Raw genomic sequence first — 15699 nt, 5'->3', positions numbered from 1 at the left:
AGGCTGATTTGGTAGCAGGCACATCTCGGAAGAAGTTTCAAGCAGAAACGAAACATGTTGGAAAAGATGCCTTGTCCTGTTACACTGCACAAAAAAATGAACGAATAAATTAATGAAGACAAGTTGGTGTTGCGACTCGTTTCATCTCCTGAGGGGGATTTGTTGTAATATAAGTCGGCGTGGTTCTGCCGAGGAGAAATACGCACAGCCTAACGAAGCGCCAGGCAACCCCGCACTTGAACCACAAACGTTGGAACCGCCAAAACGGACTGAAGGGATTGCGGTGCTCCCGGGGACTGGACTCCGGTATTATGGCCCTCCATCAGTCATGAAGTGGGCTGACATCGAGGCAACTTGAAAAACAAAATCGTAACAGATTTAGAAGTGCTAAAAGGGTTTGCAACCATAATGGGACTAATGTGCACCACCCACTGGAGGGTAAAAATTTGATCAGCCACCGGTAAACCACAGGTCCCATAATGCAACTAATCAAAAGGAAGTGATTCTAAAATGGGCGGGACCATCGGAAGTAAAACAATTCTTAAACCTCACCTGTGGCAAACCAAAGGCTGATTTGGTAGCAGGCACATCTCGGAAGAAGTTTCAAGCAGAAACGAAACATGTTGGAAAAGATGCCTTGTCCTGTTACACTGCACAAAAAAATGAACGAATAAATTAATGAAGACAAGTTGGTGTTGCTACTCGTTTCATCTCCTGAGGGGGATTTGTTGTAATATATATATATATATATATATATATATATATATATATTCACTGAAAAAACCATAGGTTTCAGCAGTGTTATAGTTAGTTGGACATTTCACTCATACAAAACCATTGAAATTCCCGTTATAGTTAGTTGTACTAAGTATAACTCGCGTGCCCGCAATCCACTGCTGATGATGTCACATATTACATCATTCATGACATGGTCAGTGACATCACTGATGACATCACTGATGACATCTCAAATGACATCACTGATGACATCATCCACGTGACAATCAGATACACCTCATTATGTACTAGTATAACCTTTCATCACTCACTGTAAAATACAGAGTACCATATTTAAATCCATTGATACACCAATACAATTTCGGAGCTGAATCTTCCTTCCATAGACTACTAAACAACCAAAAACTATATAAACCACACCTATTGTGCGATTAGTTTCGTTTTCGCAAGTTATTTCTGCGTCGCCAATCTGTGATGCAGGTTCCCTTTTCTAGCATCGGATTCTTGCTTTGCGTCAACAAACATATTCCAGGTTGTTTCATTATGGCATAGTAGATAGTTAGAATTTGTGGCTATTTGTCAATATTTAAATATTTATATCTAGAAAAAAGTATTATTGCAAGTTTTTCCCTTTTTCTCTGTAACGTCAGCAGCTTATTTTTAGAAACAGATAGATTACAACAAACATTGCTCCTTTTCTGCCCCCTTTCAGCTTATGTATTGTGACTTTCTATATTATAATATTGACACTGTACTTCGCTTCAGAGGTGTTGGTGACCCGTCGGCGCAAACCTAAAACATTTACAATCAACGTCACCACCTTCCAGTTGTTAGTGTGTTTTTCCATAGGGATTATATACTGTTAATATGTATATTATTATATTAACATTTATGCTAATCTCAGTGGACTTCATGACCCATCGTCACAAAGAGTAAAGATATATAAGCAACGTCACCAGCTTCTGGTTTTTAGTCTATTCCCCCTTTTAGTCATATACTGTGAATATACATTATAATTTTCACAGTCATGCTCTCAGAGGAGTTTATGACCCGCCGCCACGAAGATCAAACTTTTTGACCTCTCGGAGAAAAGAAGCTCAGAAAATAATTACCGCTCGAAAGTATTTCGTTATGGATGTTCTGTTAAATAGATAACTTTATTTTCCTTTTCTTTTTACTGTAACAATGGTATCAATCGTTATATTATAATAGTTGTCCTGTTGTTACAGAAGAGGAATAGGAGATTTTTCAGCGCCATCTGTAATACAGTTTAGAAAACATTACAACGTACTTAATCAGATATTTTTTTCAGGGAGCATATTTTACGAAATTGCAGAGTAAAAAATATAGCTTGCATACATACTTTGTTACTTTAAATATATGATAAACCCTACATTTCTGAATGTTATTTTCTAATTTCTATTCTACTCATTTGCGGTTCCTATTCACCTTCTCCCTAAAGAATATATAGCACCAGTTCTGTATATTTTAATAGTACCATCCTATATATTCTTAAGTGAGTATGTGAGTATGTGATTTGTAGGCGGAACAGTGTGCGACCTCTAAGCACTACGACAGAACGTTCCTGAATTCTACAGAATACAAACTTGAAAAATAAAAATGCATACATTTCTATCTAATAGGAAGTTACTTGTATTTAACTGTTCTTTACTTGTTCTCCTCACCTCAGATAATGTAGTGCGGGAGTGTTTGTTGTAGCACTTCTATTCTACTTTATCTAAAAGTAACTGATGCCCTCTTACATTATGAAGAATATGGGGCAAACCTGTGCTCGAAACACTTTAGCCAATAAAATGTCCATGTTCTTCCACAGAGGAGAAAGGAATGACTTTTAATGCTTCATAGCCAATGAGCATTAAGCTTCGTAAGGTCCTGCTTGCAACACGTTACCCAATGAAATGTCCCTAATACTCAGCGAAGATGGAAGGAACCGCTTACAACACTTCTACTTTCAACAGTTTACAGCCACTCAACATTAAGGTTGGGAAAGTGCTTCTTGGAGCACGTCAGCAAATCAGATGTCCCTCCTACTCTGCAGAGCGGAAGTGAATGGCTGGCACCACTTCTACTTTCAATAGTTCGCAACCAACCAACAAAAAGACCAGGAAAGTCCTCCTTACAACATGTAAGCCAATTAGATGTCCTTTCTACTCTCCGGAGCAGAAGTCAATTGCAGAAAACATTTCTACTTTCAATAGTTCGCACCCAATGAACATTGAGCTTGTTGTTGGAACACGTTAGCCAGTTAAACTTTAAATTTGTTCTACGCACACATACAGGACATGCTATCCTACATATTAATACATTTCCTGTAACAAAGTAACTTTATCCATAACAAAAGTGAACACTGACTAATAAATAAACATTATTCCACATTATATTAAAGAAAAGCCGCATTGTTGTTTTCCTGATATCATTTACACAGTCTACTGCACCCCTCTCCCAACATGAGTGAAGCCCGGGGACTGTAGGGTCCTCAGCGAACCCCCGCTATTATTTTTATTATATTTTCCAGTGACTTTTCTACGACTAACAGTTCCTATGGAAAACTTTTAAAACTCCAGCACAGTAACTGTTTTGATTAGTAACATAGTGTGGTGAACTTCTAACCTCTATGCTCACTTAAGTGTTCCATGAACTGTTACTATGGTAACAGTCAGTAAGCAGTGTGGGAGTAGGGTTGAAAGGTACTGGCTGTACAGGAACCGTTATATTTACCCAGAATCCTCTACATGACAGAAAGGAAAGCAAAGTAAGACAGAACACTGTGTAGCAGATTTACAAGCCCCTTGCGCCACTTTCGCGTCACTTTTCCCATCTTAAAAATAATGCAACAGTAACGCAATGAACTTGTAAATCTGCCCCATGCACATTAAGAGCAAAAGAAGTACACAACTCATTCAATTCTTTATCGATCACAATTAGACAGTGTTGCTTCACAATTCACAATGTACTTCAATAAATACTTAGTACCTATTTAAATAGGAGACAAGATTGTTGACATTACAAAACTTAGTGGCATATTTACAAAGACGGAGTTAAAATTGTCGCCGTTTTAATGGCTGCAACCTACAACAAAAACGCAGAAAATGGACTTCAAAATCCTTTGTTATCTTACCGAAAGATTTTCTCAACATTGCTGTTTGCTATGCAACAGTGAGAGCCACCCCCCAGAGCTATAAAATAAATGGTTGGAGTGGGCTCCAAGGCCCCCCCTGCAAAGTTAGAAGTGGAAGGGCCTCAATGACCTCCCTCAAGCCCAGGGAACCACTACCCCCGCGGCTTTGTGTATTGTGGGAGGGAGGCTGCGTGGCCCTATGCCTGTAGCCTTCGAGGGCCCTGGGGACCACCATGCCCCACAGCCGACTCCTGTAGTGTCCCGGGGTGCCTACCCCAGGACACTGTTATTTGCTACGAGAGGGCGGGAGTCTCGCGGCTCCCGCCCTCCCATAGAAAACTTGGTTTGCATTTTGAAAGACAGAGCAGTGAAATCTGTTCTCACTTTCAAAATCCAAACCAGATTGCTTTTCCGCATGCAAGTTAGCATCTCCCCATGTGGAAAAGCAATGTTAAGTCCCGAAAGATGCGAGGAGCAGGCGGGACCGTGAGTGCATTGTGGCTCCCCCCACGGTCCCCAACATTTTTTATAAGACCCGGGGGATAGGGTCCCCGGGGATATTAGAAATTATTGATAGTGGCTATTTTTTTACAGTAGAAGTCGCGCACCCAGCATGGTGCTCAGTGCGGCCCCCTGGAGTGTACATGCTGGATGCACGATTCATAATCTGTAGGGTGCTGGACCCCAGCGCCTTTGGTGCACAACTTCTACACGTTTGGGAGCCGGCATTGCTTTTCCACATGGGGAGCTACTAACATGCAGCTCCCCATGTGGAAAAGCAATCTCATTTACATTTTGAAAGAGAGAACAGATTTCCTTGCTATGGGAGGGCAGGATTGACACCCCGGGACACTGCAGGAGCCGGCACTCCCACAATACATAAAGCCCCAGGGAGTGGTGGTCCCCGGGGATTTGGAGACCTTACAGCCCCCCCAATTTTTTTTTGTAGCCCTGGGGGCTAACGGGGCCCTCGAGTCCTCCAAAAAGAGGGCCCGCAGTCCCCCTCCCACAATACATAAATCCCCGAGGTGAGGAAAATTTAATTTTGCCCTGTCATGTGTCCCTACGTGTTCCCCATCGTATGTTATATGTGCATGATTAATATGCATATTTACCCCCTTGACCGAATAAAGACGCATTTATAGTTGTGTCCAACGTTAGTATGCCAGTTATCCAGTCCCTCCTGAAAGCAACAAGTATTAGGCCTATGTTGCCAACGTCTTTACATTGTGCACGTTAAATCATCGAGTTGTCCTCGTTTCTAGGCCTCATAGGGCCCGGACACCAGATTCGAGCCTCAAGTTTCCTGAACCACTCCGGGGAGCGATGCAGCCCCTCCCGCATCCCTGACCTTTCACTTACTTCCTGCCAAGCAGCGCGGTGCCCGGCCTGCCTGCCTGCCTGCCAAGAATATGTTATGCCTACAGTTATCAGTTCAGCTCCCCGGCTTCACATTCCTAGCTAACGAACCGCATAAACATCTTCATCTATAGTCTAGTCTTTCTGTCTCCATGCAAGAGAATTACTGAATTAATACCCATAGAAGTTCCATAGCACACGCAATATCCAAAGAAATATATGCATGCACTAGCCTTAGTGACAAGTAGCCTTTGCCCTGATGACATTTAGATTCAAGCAACATGTACTCCAAACACAAGATATCAGATATGCTATAGGTACAGGTCGTTCTGACATCCCAGACTTTAGTCTCCTCTTCTAGTGCTAGAAGTCAGAGCCCCCAGCTCTCCCCAGTTACACGTCATGGCCCGTTTGCGCGCACCAGTAGGTTAAAGGTTTCAGCTGCCCAGGTAGCCCCCTCCATGTATCCACCCACTTATGACACTTCTGTGACGTTTACATCACATGTCTCCGTGCACGCCCTGTGCACGCCTTCTTTTCACGCCCATGTGTTCTTATCTTTCGTTTGTCACTTGTTACGCCTACTGTATTCAATGCAATTGTACTGTTTTACTATATATACTGTATGATGTTAATGAGATGCTGCAGCTGCCATTTCCCCTTTCCTTGTGTCTGTCCCTTCCTGAACCTTTGCAGGTGATGGAACCCGATGGTCCATTGGCTCGAGCCATCTAATTAAAGCCCGTATGACTCAGATACCACGGATTCTGCCTCTTATTTATTGAGCTATCCTTTTTCAGTTAATGCATAGAAAAATAGTACCGGTATTTATTTATTTATTTACCACATAATGGCGCCCGAATAGGGACGAGCCCCTTCCCCACGCGCCGGCGATGTAACGCAGGCCCCCTGACCCTTCTACAGCCGTGACGGACCCCTACTGTGCACGTGCAGATATTTCTGCTTCAAGTCTCCCTCAGGCCCACGGAGGAGACGGAGACTGCGGTCCGGCATCCAGACGAGGCGGTGAGGAAGGCGGATCGTCCCGACCAGAGCCCAAGCCGAGAGAGCAAGGTCCGAGGTATCCGGAGGCCCACCTGTTTCCGAAGCCCGAAGCCCGAGGCGCATGCGTAGTGCGTAGCAGTAACCAGACGTCGTAGCAGTCCAGTCCAGTCCGAGGCCTTCAGTTTTGCTTCCCGGTGAGTACCGTTGCTGGGAACGTATCTAGACGGGTTCATTAATTTGTGCCCGGTCCGACGGGTTTGGGTACACAGATCCGGTCCGACGTGTTCACCTAGGTGGATACGGTATGACGTGTCTCTTTAGGAGACCGGTATGTTCTGTACTGTTTTAGCAGTGCATCCAGTAATTCTAGTAAGTCTGTTCTCGAGAAATTCAAGTATTATGTTTTCAATGTATCAGGTAGTATTCTGTTCGAACTGTTATTAATGTGTAATTTTGATGTCGTGGTATGAGTGATTTGTTTTGCTAACCATTACTGTGTTCATCGTGTATTGTGTTCAAGTTCAAGTACGATTCAAATATGCCTTTGTTTTCGAAGTTACGTCAGATAAAAACCAGAAAAGGGTTACTCGAAGAATCAGTTCCTGTCCCTCCCAGGGACAGTCCTGGACATTTCATGTATCATAAGCATGGCTTAGATGCCATACTGTATCTAGATTTATGGGTGGACTACACCAAAGATCTCGAAGAGAAATATAGATGGCCTGTTTCAGGAACATGGGATGCCGAGTGCATCATGAGAGTAGAAGAAGCATTATGGAAAAAGAAAGCCAGACAATCCCAGAAAGATGCCATAGAATTGTGGCGTAAAGAATCCCATAAAAGAACAGAAAAAGAATTCAGAAAAGCCGAATTAAGTAGGGAATCCTCCGAAAAAGCCCAAGAAAGGGAATTACTAGAAGAAGGTGAACGAGTTAGAGCAGAACAGTCAGACAGACAGAGAAATGCCCTTATTAAAGGTATGTATCCCCTTCTCGCCGAGGGTTTGCCTAAAGCGACCCCGGAAACACTCTGTAATTTACCGCCACCATTGGTCCCGACTAAGCTACGTCATAAACCGACCGCAGCTGAAATCTTCCTTTCTTCCTATTTAGACGACACTGTCCCAGAATATGCTAATACGAATCCTACTCCGCCTGTTCAAGTTCAACCTCAACACCCTGTTAATAATGTAATTACTGTGCCTCCAGCCGTGGGTCCCGGGAATCCTGTCCATGTGCCAGTACCCCAGGACCAACCCACATTACGTACACCTACTTTACCAGTCACGTTACCAGCAGCCGCACATTCAGTATTAATTGACGATTCTAGTTCAGGAGGAGCGGGGGGAGGTATTCCTATCACCCCGCCTCAAACAAAGCGCCTGACGCTGAGAGACGCAGCATTACAGCGTACGCCAAAAGTGGCCACGTACGAAGCACTCAAAAAGTACCTTACTGATTGTAGATATGATCCAGTGCCAGGTGAAGATCACATGATATTATATTCCGTGCGTTTACGACGAGTTGCAAACTTTTTGATTACCATATCAGATATGAAAGAACATTTAGACAGAATATATCATTTCATCCGAACAGGGGAGAAACCAGAAAGTATTCACGAAGCTATGACACACAGGAAAGTCGAGATTCAAGGCATGATTTTGCAATTTTTAATAAATTGTTTAATAAGAGAACAGGATCGTCCTGATAAAGACAAAGAAGAGATGAAAGTCCTGACAAGATGGAGTGACAATATAGCAGACGGAAAACACAAGACACAAAATAGTATAGAAACGATGTACAGAAAGATTAGTAAAGAAATCATAGGTATACACGAGAGGGAGAAAGCAAGAATAATAGCAGAGAAAGAGAATGACTCTTCAGACGAAGATGGAGACAACGAGAATCCCACCAGAATAGCGTATGTAGGTAGGACAAGACCTTCTGATAGACACACACGCCTAGACTACAAGAAAGCTTTTCCTCCTCCCGTACCAGAACAGTGTTCTCTTGAACAATTATTCCAGGCTACCGATAAAGTTCTGAAACTACGAATAGGTTACAGTGAGCTTAGTACCATGCATGAACAAGAACTAGCCCGATCAGCAGTTCGATGGACTAGTGATTATACCACGTATTCAGACGAAGTAGTGGTTCAAATGTTTCTGAAGCTGCCCCCAGCCGAGCAGCGACTGGTGGGTATGTACATGATCCAGCACCTCATTACACTGTACGAGGGTCAACATTCTGATCCAGGTCCTTTATATAATATACTGAACGAGTTACTCCTAAACAGATGGAAAGGTCTAGGTACCGATTTAATTAGCGTCATTTTAGAACAGCGCCACAAATACAGAACGTTCCTGACTCCGCATTTTGTTCCTGTTTCACCCCCATTCTACATAGATAGACAGAATCCGTTGCGAGAAGTGCATCCTGTTAAGGGAATGGGGGGTGAGCTCGAACGAGTATTTGTTTACACCCCTATAACGAAAATAGAACTACTAGAAATGAAAAAGTTAGTGCCCTGTCACGATAAAGATCCAGCAGGGTTCCACCGAGAGTTAAAAGACATGCTCCGTATGGGAGAATACACGTATCCCGATATCATCAAAATGTTAAAGGTCCTGTTGCCTGCGGGCATATATGAAAAGCTTAAAGAAAAAGAATGGGAGGTGGGAGAGAAAAAGATTGACTGGACCGCGTTAGAGAACGAAGATAACACACGAGTCCCAGGTACTGGTCTCGGGGAAAAAGCCAAAGCATTGCCCGAGTTGTTAATACAAGTCTTGCCAAGATTACTAGCCACGAAAAAGGAAGACTGGGATGCTATCTCAGCCTGTAAACAGAAACAAGACGAAGACACTAGTGATTTTTATTCCAGATTTGAGAAATGTTTCATTATTAATAGCGGTCTGAAAACAAGTAGTGAGTCGTATCCACATCTCTTTGTTACTAAACTAGTTGAGAATTCTTTACCGCAAGTAAAAAATCGAGTATTAAAAGTCGAGAGTACATGGCAAGCTAATACCCCGTCCCAAATGCTACAGATGTTACAGTATCACCAGAACCGAATCAGGGAAGAGCAAGAACACGAAAGGAGACGTATGAAAGACACAAAAATGAAAGTACTAGTTGCACAGTCTGTTCCAGCAGATAGTCAGAAGAGGGGTACGAATCAAACTAGTCATTCTGCAGCTCCCGTCAAAGGGACATGCAATTACTGTAAACAGCCAGGTCATTATATAAACGAATGTGCAGTTCTGAAACACAACATAGCTACAGGTAAGACGAAAGAGAGACCGCGTCCTCCTAGACAGGAACATGTTCCGCAAAATTCGCAACCACCGCAGAACGCACAACAGACAGTTACAGTACCGCAGCCTATAGCTGCCACACAACACGTTACACAGCAGATGTACCAGTACGCACAGTCAGATTATCCAGAATATCAGCAGTATTCATGAAACAGCCTAGAGAGGGAGGTTGGCTTGCCTCTCATCGAGGTTCCTGTAGATCAAGAGGGTCCCTATGTACACAGTCAAGTATTAGGGAAAGACAGAAAGTTTCTGATTGATACAGGGGCAAGTAGGACTACCATCAGTCATGACGAGGTTCCAGGGGCTCCACTCTCAGGCTCAAGAAATGTTTCCCTGGGATTTTCAGGAAAGCCGATTGTTAATGAAATATCAAAACCAGTTTCCCTAGAAGTTGGTCCATTGTCCCGAACTACAGACTTGTTACTTACGAAATCATGTCCTGAAAGTTTACTTGGTATTAAGACATTGAAAGAATTAGGAGCTGTAATATGCTGTTCTCCGGAAGGAGTGAGATTGTTTTTATGTGATTTTAAAGGTCATTATGTGTTACGTGATTTTGATCCAAGATTACTGAATGTACCACAGCATTTATGGGCGCAAGGTCCAACTGATGTAGGTTGTATGCACATTACACCATATCGTGTCACTCTGAAACAAGGTGTTGTATTACCACGAATCCGCCAGTACAAATTGCCACCTGAGGCTGTAGCAGCCTTATCGAAAATTATTGACGAGCTCATTGCTCAAGGAGTAGTTGTAGAAACTGACTCCAATGTATGTAATTCTCCTATCATTCCGATTCTTAAACGTACTGACCCAAATGCACCTCCAGTTTATCGATTAGTGATTGACCTCCGAGAACTCAATAAATGTATCATACCCCAGTACCCAGTGGTTCCAGATATCTCTTCCCTATTGACTGCCATTGATTCTAAAGCTACGTTCTTTACTGTTATTGATCTCAAGAACGCATTTTTTAGTGTCCCCATTCATCCAGACAGCCAGTTCCTTTTCGGATTCTGTTTAAATGGAAGAAGCTATAAATTCACACGTGCACCTCAAGGTTTCACAGAAAGTCCTAGTATTTACAGTCAAGCACTTAAAAGACAACTAGACAGTATTCACATGCCAACTGACACTGCCCTGCTCCAGTATGTCGATGATCTATTGATCACAGCCCATACAGAACGTGACTGCGAACGTGCATCACTGAAAGTCTTGTATTTTCTGGCAGAAATGGGGCACAAGGTGTCCCCTTCGAAACTGCAATTCTGTGTCCAGCAAGTGGTATACCTTGGACACTTGCTGTCCAAGAGGGGTAGACAGTTGACACCTGACCGTATCCAGTTAATTGCACATCTTCCACAGCCCAAGACACAGAAGGAGGTACGAGCTTTTATCGGCCTCACTTCTTACTGCAGACAATGGATTCCTCAGTACGCATATCTAGCCAAACCACTGATACAGTTGACAACACAGGAGGCAGCCACATCGACTGTCCTCCCTTGGACCCAGGAACATACACTTGTTTTCAATGAGTTAAAGAAAGCTTTATGTAATGCACCTGTGTTAGCGACACCAAACTACAGTAAGCCTTTTACACTTTTTGTCACTGAACGTGAAGGTACAGCATTATCTGTTCTCACGCAAGATCAAGCAGGACAACACAAGCCTTGTGCTTATTTTTCTAGCACATTAGATCCAGTAGCCCAGGCTCTGCCTGCGTGCCTCAAGTCAGTTGCAGCCACAGCTCTAGCTATCAGACAAAGTGATTCCATAGTGTTAGGACACTCCCTGACAGTACAAGTTCCACACTCCGTGGAAGTTCTTTTAAACCGAACACAGACTCAGCATTTGACAATTGCACGTTTAACAGGATATGAACTGACACTGTTTCAGCCACACATAGAAATCAGACGCTGCAACATATTAAATCCTGCTACACTGTTACCCTCGATTACATCAAACCCTGCCACACATGACTGCGTGGAAGTTATTAACACCATGACAAAGCCAAGACAAGACTTGACGGACATTGCATTACCTGACCCAGACCTGACACTTTACGTGGATGGTTCATGTATGAGAACAAGTACAGGAGAGTTAGTAGCTGCGTATGCAGTGACTACTGAAACTGAGGTTATAGAAACACATCGTATTGACACCCTGTCTGCTCAAGCAGCAGAGCTCATCGCTCTGACCCAAGCCTGCATACGAGCCAAGAACCTGAAAGTAAACATATATACAGATTCACGTTATGCATTCGGAGTCGTTCACGACTTTGGAGTCCTCTGGCAAGAAAGAGGTTTCATGACTAAGCATGGGCGGATCTAGCGGATCTCGCGTACGCGAACTTGCAGATTTACGGATTCGCAATCCGCGAAGATCCGCGAACTCTAGCGGATTTGCGGATTTTCCCGTTTTTTGTGTTGGCGCGCGTTCGCGCCGATTTTGGGACAAGTTCGCAATTGCGAACTTACTTTTCGGCTCGCAACGGCCGCGACTATGTTGTTTCTACGTCTGGTTTATCATCACAGGTTCACAGCACCCTCTGTTTCACCACTGCCACCCTCTGGGACACCCATGCCACCCTCTGGTACATCCTCACTGCCACCCATTAGGTTTATTTATCACTGTAGATTATGGTGGTTGAAAAAAGCAAGCACACCTGCCCTTCTTCAACTGCCATCAATTAATTTGTGTTTCATTAATGTGTCAGTAATTTTGAAAGTTCCAGTCTGGCTGGCACCTGCTTCCTTCCTTATCTGTAATTTGCTTTTTGTTGCAGTGAAAAAAAAATTTCACAGGACCTTTATGGTGTACTTGTAGCTATTCTATGAGCCTGCTGTTTGGGTCATAGCAGGGTCATAGAATAGTTGCAAACTCTGGAGGGGCCCATCAGGAAGCACTACCTTGAATGTTACTAATGTTAAGTTTGAACTTTTGCACCTGCTCATTGCTTTCAGTTTAGCTAAAATCGTTTTTTTCTGCAATTTCGCGCGTTTTTTGGGGCGCGAATCCGTGCGAGATCGATTTCGGAAGCCGCGAATACGTGCGAATACAAAATTGTTTTTTTTGCGACGTGTATGTTCGCGTGATCTTGCGCGTGTTCGCGAGGCGCTTCTAGCTATACGTTTGCCAAGTTACCCTATCGGTCGTACACGGGCGCGGCCATCTTGTTGGCGTGACGTAATTCCGTTTCCGCTCGCTATGTGTAATCTCGCAAAGTGTGCTGCTCGCTAGTACAATTTCGCGCGTACTCGCAAGGAAAATCTTGCGCGAACTTACCCACGCGGTCGTGAACGGGCGCGGCCATCTTGTTTCTCATTCATTGCTATGGTTCTGGGCATGCTTTCTCTATCCTCTCTCAATCTCTGCCATCCTTTGCTTGTTTGAAGTTTTTTTGATCTAATTTTACTTATTATCTATCCCTCTATTTTTCTAGCTCTATATTTTTGTGTTTTCTGCAGCTTTTAGTTACTTTTAAACTACTTTTTTAAACTCTTTTCTTTTCTTCTTCACTATTCTATTTCTTGTTTATCATTTAACTCTATTTCTGCCCAGACCATGGTAAAGGGAGCCGGGAAGCACGCTGAGAAGGGGAAGGGTCCCGCACCCCGTGCCCGGCTCCCGTGCGGGCGTTTAAGGGGGGAGCAAGTGGTCCCGAGGGAGATCTTCAGCGCGGAGGAAGTGGCGGCACTGATCTTCCACGTCCAGCGCCGCCTCCCCAAGACGATCCTGGGAGGCGGCAAGATCGCGACTGGCTATGGCATCCGGGAGCGTCGCAAGCGGTGGGAGAAGGTGTGCCGGGCCATGTACAAGATCTCTGGGTTCCGGCGCACATATAACCAGGCCACCCACCGCTGGACCGATGTCATGGACCGGGAGCGGGACTTGCTGGACGCGCTCGGCGTAGAGTTCCCCGGGCTTGGTGAGTAGTAGTAGTAGTACATTTACTACTCTGTTTTATCCTGCTCTGTTATTTGCAAATCTTTGTTCTTTACCAAGAGCAATAATGCTGCCGATTACATTGAGGTAAATTATATTTCAAAATCTTCTATGCATTTCAGGTGCACTGCTCTCCTTCTCAGTAGCCTTGCTTGCTACTATGCTTCTTTGTTTTGTATGTTGTGTTCAGAAGCATTTCATTGGCCTGAGAAATTATGTATGAGTGTAGTGTAAAGAAAAGAACTGCGTAATGCTAGACAGTAAGGGTCATATTTTCAATTACCGGCGCATCCCTGCAAAGTAGCAGGGATGCGGCAGTAATTGTGTGCCATGCCACCACCACCCATTGGCCCAAAACGTCACAGAAGCCTTACGCATCTGTGCCGTAAAGGCAGCGCATTGCTGGAGTTGCGTGCCAACGATGGCGCAGCTCCAGCAATGCTCTGGGGTACCCTATCTCCCCAATGCTGCATCAAGCCGTACGTCGGCTTCAAGCGCGCAGGGTTTGAGTCATGCATCATTGTCCTAAAAGTGACTGATTGACATCTTGTAGATTTCCCTCAGCCACTTTTAGGATTCGTTCCTGCGCAGGTACGCCCTCCCTTGCACCGGAACGCCCCCTGATGGCGCAGGGCTTTACAACGTGATGCATCGCCCATATGCCCATATGTGTTTTTTTTTAATATATACGCCGCACCAACACCATGGCGAGTCTTTTGTTCTGCCGCTGCGTCACAAAAGGCACGCAACAATGGAGGAAAATGAGCCGCAACTTCCGCAAGGGACTTCTAAATCAGCCCCAACAGACTGAAGTCCAGTCCTTCCTTTAGACACATGGCTATAAGAAGAAATAGTGGCGGTGGTGGAGGGTGGATTGATAGTTTGAGTATTCACTGATCTGCAAGCAGGATGGACTTTGTCTGTCACTTCGCGTGCTGCGCACTGCTGCCTGCAGTGCCAGGCCTAGGCAAACCTCTTTAGTAGTCTGTTTATTGAGTTACATAGGAACTTTCTAAGTCAACGTTCCGCAAATCAGGCAATACGAATAACGTAGTATACCACATGAGATAGATCCCGTGGAATAGTGGTCTATCTATTTGCTATTTTTCCAAAATATTTTGTTATTGTTCTTTTGAAATGTTTGATTTGGTTGAAAAATCTCATCCATGTTTTCTGGTTTTTCTTTCTTTCATGTTGTACATCAGCTCCCCCCAAGGGCAAGAGGACACAGGAGGAGGGTGCTGAGGATGCAGGCCAGGATCGGGCAGGCGAGGGCTCCTTTGCTGGCCCCAGTAAGTTTACATTTTAATAAACAGTACCTATTTTTTTCTAGCGTTCCTCATTCAATTTTTTCTAAATCGTCTTTGATCTTCTTGTAGACTGGATATAAATTCTTATCCTGCCTCGAATATGACTCCCTGTGGTATTACTAGACTATTCTTATTAGTCTGTCTGTGTAGCTAACTAAGATTGGACATTTGGCAATTCCATTGGACTCCCATTATATTCAGCAATACCTCTATGCACTGTCTCCTTACTGACTAGATAGTGTGGCAGAGTCATTCAGCTCCCGAAGTCACCGATTATAGATCCCCAATGATCTCTAGATTATCGTACGCAGGACAAGAGAGTAGTACGGAGTCACAGCACAGTCAAGAAGTGTCAGAGGCACTCATGCTTGCAAAAATTCCAAAACCTTTAGCTCATCCACTCTAGTCTAGAGGAACAAAAACCACAGAGTCTATTTAAGTTTAAAAGCTTTATTAAAAGTAAACACATTTATTAAAATCTACTTTGTCATAAAACTATTTAACTGAAAACGGAAAAGTGGTTAGTGCTGACGATTAATTGGACACATTTCTTGTGGTCGAGCCGAGCTCTCACCTTGTTTGAACTTGATCCTGGTCGTGTTCTTAGGAGTCAAGCTTCTGTCTGTTAGGAGAAAAAGTGGTGCGTGTTAAAAATCAAAAGCAAGCATTCATCAGTTGTGCATAAAAGTGCAGCAAGACAACAGCCTTCCCTGGAAAATGGGACATTTTTACTATGGAGTAGACAGTCACAAATTATTACATTGTATTCTGTTTTTTTAACATTTCTCCTAGACCAAATATTATATAGTAGTGAGTGGTATATTCTAACATTCTTAAATGTACTTTGTAGGTGTAACATCTGGTGACGGGGCCAGCGCGGA

Source organism: Lissotriton helveticus, chromosome 12 (assembly GCF_964261635.1).
Source record: "Lissotriton helveticus chromosome 12, aLisHel1.1, whole genome shotgun sequence".
Lineage (NCBI taxonomy): Eukaryota > Metazoa > Chordata > Amphibia > Caudata > Salamandridae > Lissotriton > Lissotriton helveticus.
The sequence above is the reverse complement of the archived record's forward strand: the minus strand, read 5'-3'. Positions refer to the sequence as shown.